At 39.1% G+C, this 10520-nt stretch overlaps 1 gene segment (V, D, J or C); it reads left to right on the top strand.

Annotated features, from left to right (window-relative positions):
- The window catches only part of LOC116526975, a 315897-nt gene that overhangs the window by 251862 nt on the left and 53515 nt on the right, over window positions 1-10520 (top strand).

The raw sequence follows: 10520 nt of genomic DNA, 5'->3' as shown, positions 1-10520 counted from the left end.
AAGGTCATTGGTAGCTTGATGGGGATAGCATTGAATCTGTAAATTACTTTGGGCAGTATGGCCATTTTCATGATATTGATTATTCCTAACCGTGAACATGGAATGTTTCTCCATCTGTTTGTGTCCTCGCTTATTTCGTTGAGCAGTGGCGTATAGTTCTCCTTGAAGAGGTCTTTTACGTTCCTTGTTAGTTGTATTCCTAGGTATTTTATTCCCTTTGTGGCAATTGTGAAAGGCAGTTGTTCTTGATTTGGCTCTCTTTAAGTCTGTTATTGGTGTATAGGAATGCATGTGATTTTTGCACATTGATTTTGTATCCTGAGACTTTGCTGAACTTGCTTATCAGTTTCAGGAGATTTGGGGCTGAGACGATGGGGTCTTCTAGAAATACAATCATGTCGTCTGCAAATACAGACAATTTGACTTCCTCCTTTCCTATTTGAATACCCTTTATTTCTTTTTCTTGCCTGATTGCTCTGGCTAGAACTTCCAGTACTATATTGAATAGGAGTGGTGAGAGACGGCATCCTTGTCTAGTGCCAGATTTCAAAGGGAATGCGTCCAGTTTTTGCCCATTCAGTATGATATTGGCTGTTGGTTTGTCGTAAATAGCTTTTATTATTTTGAGATACGTTCCATCAATACCTAGCTTATTGAGGGATTTTAGCATAAAGGGCTGTTGAATTTTGTCAAAGGCCTTCTCTGCATCAATTGAGATAATCATGTGGTTTTTGTCTTTGGTTCTGTTTATGTGGTGAATTACGTTTATAGACTTGTGTATCCTGAACCAGCCTTGCATCCCCAGGATGAAGCCTACTTGATCATGGTGGATAAGCTTTTTGATGTGCTGTTCCAATCGGCTTGTCAGTATTTTATTGAAGATTTTTGCATCTATGTTCATCATGGATATTGGCCTGAAGTTTTCTTTTCTTGTTGAGTCTCTGCCGGGTTTTGGAATCAGGATGATGTTGGTCTCATAAGATGATTTGGGAAGAATTCCCTCTTTTTGTATTGTTTGGAATAGTTTCAGAAGGAATGGTACCAGCTCCTCTTTTGATGTCTGGTAGAATTCGGCTGTGAACCTGTCTGGACCTGGGCTTTTTTTGGGTGGTAAGCTCTTAATTGCTGCCTCAACTTCAGACCTTTTTATGGGTCTGTTCTGGGTTACGGCTTCTTCCTGGTTTAGGCTTGGGAGGAGGCAAGTGTCCAGAAATTTATCCATTTCTTCCAGGTTTACTAGTTTATGTGCATAGAGTTTTTGTAATAATCCCTGATGATGATTTGAATTTCTGTGGAATCTGTGGTGATATCCCCTTTATCATTTTTAACTGCATCAATTTAGTTATTTTCTCTTTTCTTTTTTATTAACCTGGCTAGTGGTCTGTCTGTTTTGTTGATCTTTTCAAAAAACCAGCTCCTGGATTTATTGATTTTTTGAAGGGTTTTTTGTGTCTCTATCTCCTTCAGTTCTGCTCTGATCTTAGCTATTTCTTGTCTTCTGCTAGGCTTTGAGTTTTTTTGATCTTGCTCCTCTAGCTCTTTCAATTTTGTCAACAGGGTGTCAATTTTTGATCTCTCCTTGCTTCTCATGTGGGCACTTATTGCTATATATTTTCCTCTAGAGACTGCTTTAAATGTGTCCCAGAGATTCTGGTATGTTGTGTCTTCATTCTCGTTGGTTTCGAAGAACATCTTTATTTCTGTCTTCACTTCATTGTTTATCCAGTTTATTCAAGAGCAAGTTGTTCAGTTTCCATGAAGCTGTGTGGTTCTGGGTTAGTTTTTGAATTCTGAGTTCTAACTTGATTGCACTGTGGTCTGAGAGACCGTTTTTTATGCTTTCTGTTGCTTTGCATTTGCTGAGGAGTGATTTCCTCCCAATTATGTGGTCAATTTTAGAGTAGGTGTGATGTGGTGCTGAGAAGAATGTATCTTCTGTGGATTTGGGGTGGAGTGTTCTATAAATCTCTATTAGGTTTGCTTGGTCCAGGTCTGAGTTTAAGTCCTGGATATCTCTGTTAATTTTCTGTCTGGTTGATCTGTCTAATATTCATAATGGGGTGCTAAAGTCTCCCACTATAATTGTGTGGGAGTCTAAGTCTCTTTGCAAGTCATTAAGAACTTGCCTTATGTATCTGGATGCTCCTGTATTGGGTGTGTATATATTTAGGATCGTTAGCTCTTCTTGTTGCATTGATCCTTTTACCATTATGTAATGCCCTTCTTTGTCTCTTTTGATCTTTGTTGCTTTAAAGCCTAATTTATCAGAGATGAGAATTGCAACTCCTGCTTTTTTCTTTTGCTCTCCATTTGCTTGATAAATCATACTCCATCCCTTAATTTTGAGCCTTTGTGTATCCTTGCATGTGAGATGGGTTTCCTGGATACAGCACATCGATTGGTTTTGGCTTTTTATCCAATTTGCCAGTCTGTGTCTTTTGATTGGGGCATTTAGTCCATTTACATTTAGGGTTAATATTGTTATGTGCAAATTTGATACTGCCATTTTGGTGCTAGCTGGATGTTTTGCCCATTAGTTGATGCAGATTCTTCATTGTGTTGATGCTCTTTACTATTTTGCATGTTTTTGGAGTGGCTGGTACTGATTGTTCCTTTATATGTGTAGAGTCTCTTTCAGGAGCTCTTGTAAAGCAGGCCTGGTAGTGACAAAATCTCTGAGTACTTGCATGTTCACAAAGGATTTTGTTTTTCCTTCACTTATGAAGCTTAGTTTGGCTGGATAGGAGATTCTTGTTTGAAAGTTCTTTTCTTTAAGCATGTTGAATATTGGCCCCCACTCTCTTCTGGCTTGTAGGGTTTATGCTGAGAGATCTGCTGTGAGTCTGATGGGCTTCCCTTTGTGGGTAACCCAACCTTTCTTTGTGGCTGCCCTTAGTATTTTCTCCTTCATTTCAATCCTGGTGAATCTGACGATTATGTGCCTTGGGGTTGCTCTTCTTGCCGAATATCTTTGTGATGTTCTCTGTATTTCCTGGACTTGAACGTTTGCCTGTCTTGCTAGGTTGGGGAAGCTTTCCTCGATAATATCCTGAAGAGTATATCCCAGCTTGGATTCATTCTCTTTGTCACATTCAGGTACACCTATTAAACATAGATTAGGTCTTTTCACATAGTCCCACATTTCTTGGAGACTTTGTTCATTCCTTTTTACCCTTTTTTCTCTGTTCTTGCCTTTCTGTTTTATTTCATTGAGTTGATCTTCGACCTCTGATATCCTTTCTTCTGCTTGGTCAATTCAGCTGTCGAAACTTGCGCAATCTTCGCGAAGTTCTCGTGTTGTGTTTTTCAGCTCCATCAATTCACTTATATTCCTTTCTATTTTTTCCATTCTCTTTAGCATTTCATCAAATCTTTTTTCAAGTTCTTAGTTTCTTTGCATTGGATTAGAACATTTTCTTTTAGTTCACAGAAGTTTCTTATTACCCACCTTTTGAAGCTGATTCTGTCATTTCATCACACTCATTCTTCATCCAACCTTGTTCCCTTGCTGGTGAGGAGTTGTGATCCCTTTTAGGAGGAGAGGTGTTCTGGTTTTGGATGTTTTCATCCTTTTTGTGCTGGTTTCTTCCCATCTTTATTGGTTTATCCACCTGTCGTCTTTGTAGTTGCTGGCTTTCAGATTGGTTCTCTGAGTGGACGTTCTGTTTGTTGATGATGAGGTTATTTCTTTTTCTTAGTTTTCCTTCTAACAGTCTGGTCCCTCTGCTGTAGGTCTGCTGAGGTCCACTCCAGGCCCTGCTTGCTTGGGGATCACCTGCAGCAGCTGCAGAACTGTAAGAGTTGCTACCAGTTTTCTTCTTCTGCTATCTTTGTCCCAGAAGGATACCCGCGAAGTGTCAGTCTGATCTCTCCTTTATGAGGTGGCTCTTTGGATATACAGGGGTCAGGGAGCTGCTTGAGGAGACAGTTTGTTCTTTATAGGAGCTCAAATGCTGAGCTGTGAGCTCTGTTGTTCATTCGGAGCTGCTGGGCAGGTACGTTTAGCTCTGCTGCAGCAGAACTCATAAACTGCTTTTTGTTCCCAGGTGCTCTGTCCCAGGGATTTAGGGCTTTATTTATGAGTTTCCATTGTGCTGCTGTCTTCTTTTTTTTTCCTTCAGAGCTGCCCTGCCCAGCAAGGAGGTAGCCTAGACACTGTCTGCCTGTAGAGGCTTTGCTGAGCTGCTGTGGGCTCTGTCCAGCTGCTGAGCAAACTTCCCTGCAGTCCTGTTTATATGGGTGTAGTTAGAACTGCCTCCGCAATGGTGGCCTGCCTCTGTTATGGGGGACTTTCTCTGTAGTGGCGGGTTGCCTTGGCAACGGCAGGCTGCCTCAGCAATGGCGGGTTGCCTTGGCAATGGCGGGCTGCCTCAGCATTGGGTGACTACCTCCTTAGTTTTGGAGTGCCTCGGTAATGGCAGATGCCCCTCCCCCACAGAGCTGGACTGTCCGGGGTTCAGCTGCACTTGCTGTGAAACTCTCAATCCAGAAAGTTTCTGATTGTTGTTCTTTTGTGAGGGTGGGACCAGCTGAGCCTGATTGCCTGGCTCCCTGCCTCAGAGCCTTTTTTTTTTTTTAAGTTGGTGTTCCAGTTGCCTGTTGAAGAGGTGCCGGGATCTGTGTGTTTTCCTGTGCGATGACTCACTGCACTGGCTTAAACAGCGGCACTGAGATTCATGGCACTTTTTTTGTCCTGGAATCTACTGTCCTGGTTCCCTATTCAGTCCCCTTTTTAAACAGATGAATGGGCAACTTCCCGTGGCTCCAATCGTCAGCCAAAAGGGCACCCGGACCAGTGTATTTTGTACAGAGAACCGCTGTGTCGGGGACGGGCGGGGCAAAGCAGCCATGCCGGCCGACACAGCCGTGCTGGCCAAAACAGCCGCACTGGCGACCCATGGGGCTCCTCCGCCTGGGAATTTCCTAGTCTGTGGGCAATAAAAAACTGGCATCCACTCACCCTCTGCACTTTCACTGGGAGCTGCAATCCTGAGCTGTTCCTAAACGGCCATCTTGGATCACCTTTTTCATTTTTAATTTTTTAATCATTTTAAATGAGTGGGTTTTTTTTAACTTTTATTTTAGATTCTAGGGTATATGTGGAGGTTTGTTATATAAATGACTTGGGTCACAGGGGTTTGTTGTACAGATTATTTGGTTACCCAAGTATTAAGTCTAGTATTCATTAGTTATTTTTCCTAATATTCTTCCAACTTTCATCTTCGACCCTACAATAGGCCCTAGTGTCTGTCGTTTCCCTCTTTATGTCCATATATTCTCATCATTTAGCTTCCACTTGGAAGTGAGAATATGTGGTATTTGGTTTTCTGTTCCTTTGTTAGTTTGCTAAGGATAATGGCCTCCAGTTCCATCCATGTTCCTGCAAAGGTCATGATCTTGCTTTTTATGGCTGCATAGTATTCCATGGTGTACATGTACCACATTTTCTTCATCCAATCTGTCACTGATGGGCACTTATATTGACTCTATGTCTTTGCCATTATTGTGAATAGTGCTGCAGTGAACATATGCATTCATGTGTCTTTATAATAGAATGATTTATATTCCTTTGGGCATATACTCAGTAATGGGATTGCTGGATCAAATGATATTTTTGCTTTTAGGTCTTTGAGGAATCACCCATTGTCTTCCGCAATGGCTGAAATAATTTACATTCCCACTAAAAATGTATAAGTGCTCCTTTTTCTCTGCAACCTCACTAGCATCTGTCATTTTTTGACTTTTTAATAATAGACATTCTAATTGCTGTGAGATTGTATCTCATTGTGGTTTTGATTTGCATTTATCTAATGATCAGTGATGTAGAGCTTTTTGTCATATGATTTTTGGCCACATAAATGTCTTCTTTTGAAAGTATCTGTTTATTTCCTTTGCCCACTTTTTAATGGGGTTGTTTGAATTTTTTGTTATAAATTTGTTTATGTTTCTTAAAGATGCTCAATAGTAGACCTTTGTCAGAAGCACGGTTTGCAAAAATTTTCCCATTCGTCAAATTTTGCTTCTGCTGCAGTAGTTTTGGCATTTTTGTCATGAAATCTTTCCTGTTCCTATATCTAGAATAGTATCTCCTAGGTTGTCTTTCAGGGTTTTTATAGTTTGGGGTTTTACATTTAAGTATTTGATCAATCTTGAGTAATTTTTTTATATGTTGTAAAGAAGGGGTCCAGTTTCGGTCTTCTGCATATGGCTAGCCAGTTATCTCAGCGCCATTTGTTGAATAGGGAGCCCTTTCTCCATTGCTTGTTTTTGTCAGATTTGTCAAAGATCAGTTGGTTGTAAGTGTGAGGAATTATTTCTGGGCTCTCTATTCTCTTCCTTTGGTCTATGTGTCTGTTTTTGTGCCAGTATCATGCTGTTTTGGTTACTGTAGGCTTGCAGTATAGTTTTAAGTACAGTCACATGATGTCTCCTACTTTGTTCTTTTGTCTGAGTATTGCCTTGGCTATTCAAGCCATTTTCTGTTCCCATATAAATTTCAAAATAGTTTTTTTTTCTATGAAGAATGTCATTGGTAGCTTGGTAGAAATAGCACTGAATCTGTATATTGCTTTGGTCAGTATGGTCATTAAACAGTATTGATTCTTCCTATCCATGAGCGTGGAATGTTTCTCTATTTGTTTATGTCATCTCTGATTTCTTTAAGCAAGTTTTGCAACTCTCATTGTAGAGATCTTTTTGCCCCCCTAGTTAGCCACATTCCTAAGTATTTTATTCTTTTTGTGGCAGATGTGAATGGGATTGCTTTACTGATTTGGCTCTGGGTTTGGCCATTGTTTGTGTACAAGAATGCTGTAATTTTTGTATGTTGGCCCTTAACCCAAAACACTGCTAAAGTGGTTTATCAGTTTACAGAGGTTTTTGGCCAATAATATGTAATTTTGTAGATATAGAATCGTGTCACCTGCAAACAGGGATAGCCTGACTTCCTCGCTTCCTATTTAGATACACTTTGTTTTTTTCTCTCACCTGATTGCTCTGGCAATGACTTCCAATTATTAATATATGTTGAATGGGAATGGTGAGAGAGGGCATTCTTGTCTTGTGCTGACTTTCATATGGAATGATTTCAGTTTTTGTCGATTCAGTATGATAATGGCTGTGGACTTATCATAAATGGCTCTTATTATTTTTAGAAATATTTTTCCAATACCTTGTTTGTTGAGAATTATTAACATGAATGGGTTGTTGACTTTTATTGAAAGCTTTTTCTTCATTTATTGAGATGATCATATGGTTTTTGACTTTAGTTCTGTTTATGATTTGCATATGTTGAATATGCAAATATTCAACCTTGAATCCCAGGGATAAAGCCCACTTGATAGTGGTGAATTAGCTTCTTGATGTGCTGCTGGATTCAGTTTGCTGATATTTTGCTGAAGATTTTTGCATCAATGTTCATCAAAGACATTGGCCTGGAGTTTCCTTTTTTTTGTTTTGTTTTGTCTCTGTCAGGTTTTGGTATCAGGATGATGCTGGCTTCATAGAATGAGTTAGGAAGGAGTCCCTCCTCAATTTTTTGGAATAGTTTCAGTAGAAATGGTACCAGCTCTTTGTACATCTGGTGAAATTCAGCTGTGAATCTATCTGGCCCTGGGCTTTTACTGATTGGTAGGCTATTTATCACTAATTCCATTTCAGAGCTCATTGTTTGTCTCTTCAGGGATTCAATTTCTTCTTGGTTCAGGCAGGGCACAGTGGCTCATGCCTATAATCCCGCACTTTGGGAGAGTGAGGTTGATGGATCACTTGATGTCAGTTGTTCAAGACCTGCCTGGCCTACATGGTGAAACTCCATCTCTACAAAAAAATACAAAAATTATCCGGGCATGGTGGTGCATGCCTGTAGTCCAGCTACTTGGGAGGCTGAGGCAGGAGAATCACTTCAACCTGGGAGGCAGAGGTTGCAATGATTCAAGATCATGTCACTGCACTCCAGCCTGGGTTACTCTGTCTCAAAAAAAAATTCTTCCTGGTTCAGTCTTCGGAGGGCGTATGTGTCCAGCAATTTATTCATTTCTTCTCGATTTTCTACTTCGTTTCCATAGAGGTGTTCATAGTATTCTCTGATGGCTATTTGCATTTCTGTGGGGTCAGTGGTAATATTCCCTTTGCCATTTCTAATTGTGTTTACTTAGATCTTCTCCCTTTTCTTCTTTATTAGGCTAGTTAGTGATCTATGTATTGCATTAATTTTTTAAAAAACACCTTCTGGATTCACTCAACTTTTCACGGATTTTTGTGTCTCAATCTCCTTCAATTTAGCTGTGATTTTGGTTATTATTTGTCCTCTGCTAGCTTGGGGTTGGTTTTCTCTTGTTTCTCTAGGTCTTTTAGTTGTGATGTTAGTTGGTTAATTTGAGATCTTTCTAATTTTTTGATTTGGGGGTTTAGTGTTATAAATTTTCCTCTTAACACTTCCTTAGCATGTCTCAAATATTCTGTTATGTTGTATCTTCTCATTAGTTTTAAAGAACTTCTCAATTTCTGCCTTAATTTTATGCTTTACCCAAAAGTCATTCAGAAACAAGTTGTCTTTCATGTAATTGTATGGTTTGAACAATTATCAGTCTTGAATTCTATTTTTATTGTGCTGTGGTCCAAGAGCAATGGTTAGGCTTTGGGGGTTTTTTTGCATTAGCTGAGAATAGTTTTATGTCCAAACATGCGGTTGATCTTAGAATATGTTCCATGTGAAAATTAAAATAATGTACATTCTGTTGTTTTGGGTGGAGTGTTCCGTATATGTCTAGTAGGTACATTTGGTCCAGTGTTGAGTTTAGGTTTTGAATATCTTTATTAATATTCTCCCTCAATCTGTCTAATGTTGTCACTGGGGTGTTGAAGTCTCCCACTATTATTGTTTGGGAGTCTATGTCTCTTTGAAGGTCTCTAAGACTTACTCTATGAATATGAGTGCTCCTGTGCTGGGTGCATAGATATTTGAAATAAGTCTTCTTGTTGAATTGAACCCTTTACCATGATGTAATACCCTTATTTATCTTTTGTGATCTTTGTTGGTTTAAAGTCTATTTTGTATGAAATTAGGATTGCAACCCCTGCTTTTCTCTGTTTTCTATTTGCTTGGTACATTTTTCTCCATCCATTTATTTTGATACTATGGGTGTCATTGCATGTGAGATGGGTGTCTTGAAGACAGCATATCAATAAACACTTGGTTCTTTATCTAGCTTACTATGCTGTGTCTAATAATTGGGGCATTTAGCCCATTTACATTCAAGGTTATTATTGATACATGCGGATTTGATTCTGTCATCACAGAAAAAAAGGAACAAACAAAAAGAATTAAAAGGAACAAATAAAACCTCTGTGACATATGGAATTATGTAAAAAGACTGAATCTATGACTCATTGGCATCCCTGAAAGAGATGGAGAAAATGGAAGTAACTTGGAAAACACATTTCAGAATTGCCGTCCATAAGAACTTCTCCAACCTAACTAGAGAGGCCAACATTCAAGTTCAGAAAATGCAGATAAACCCTGAAAAATACTTTATGAAGAGATCATCCCCAAGACACATTACCATCAGATTCTCCAAGGTCAGAATGAAATTTTAAAAGTTAAAGGCAGCTAGAGAGAAAGGTCAGGTCACTTACAAAGGGAAGCCCATGAGACTAACAGCAGACCTCTCAGCAAAAACTCTATAAGCCACAGGAGATTGCAGGGTTATATTCAACATTCTTAATGAAAAGAAAGTTCCAATCAAGAATTTCGTATCTGGCCAAGCTAAGCTTCATAAGCAAAGGAAAAATACCATCATACCATCCTTTTCAGACAAGCAAATGCTAAGAGAATTCCTGCCACCAGAGCTGCCTTACAAGAGCATCCCAAAGAGGCACTAAATATGGAAAGAAAAGACCATCACCAGCCACTACAAAAACACATGTAAGTATACAGACCAGTGACGTGGTAAAGCAACAGCACAAACAAGCCTACATAATAGCCAGTGAACAACATGACAACAGGATCAAATCTACATATATCAACACTAAGCTTGAATGTAAATGAGCTAAATGCCCCAATAAAATGCACAAGTGGAAAATAGATAAAGAAGCAAGACCCAATGGTATATTATCGTTAAGAGACCCATCTCACATTCAATGACAGCCATAGGCTCAAAATAAAGGGATGGAGAAAAATTTATCAAGCAAATAGAAAACAAAAGAAACAGAGGTATCAATCCTAGTTTCAGACAAAACAGACTTTCAACCAGCAAACATCAAAAAAGACCAAAAAAAAAAAGCATTACATAATAGTAGCAGGTTCAATTCAATAAGAAGGCTTAACTATCCTAAATATATTTGCACCCAACACAAGAGCACACATATTTATAAAGGAAGTTCTAAGAAATTATTTGGCTCATCTTGACAGAGAGAAATATAGGATATTCATCACTTTACAGAAACTAATTACAAGAAATTGTATATGTACTGCCTTTTCTTTCCCCTTTTCCTCTCTCTTAAATAAGGCTATTAATTCT

This window comes from Sapajus apella, unplaced genomic scaffold (assembly GCF_009761245.1).
Source record: "Sapajus apella isolate SASKATOON/1434 unplaced genomic scaffold, GSC_monkey_1.0 scaffold52, whole genome shotgun sequence".
Classification (NCBI taxonomy): domain Eukaryota; kingdom Metazoa; phylum Chordata; class Mammalia; order Primates; family Cebidae; genus Sapajus; species Sapajus apella.
The sequence above is the reverse complement of the archived record's forward strand: the minus strand, read 5'-3'. Positions and strand labels throughout refer to the sequence as shown.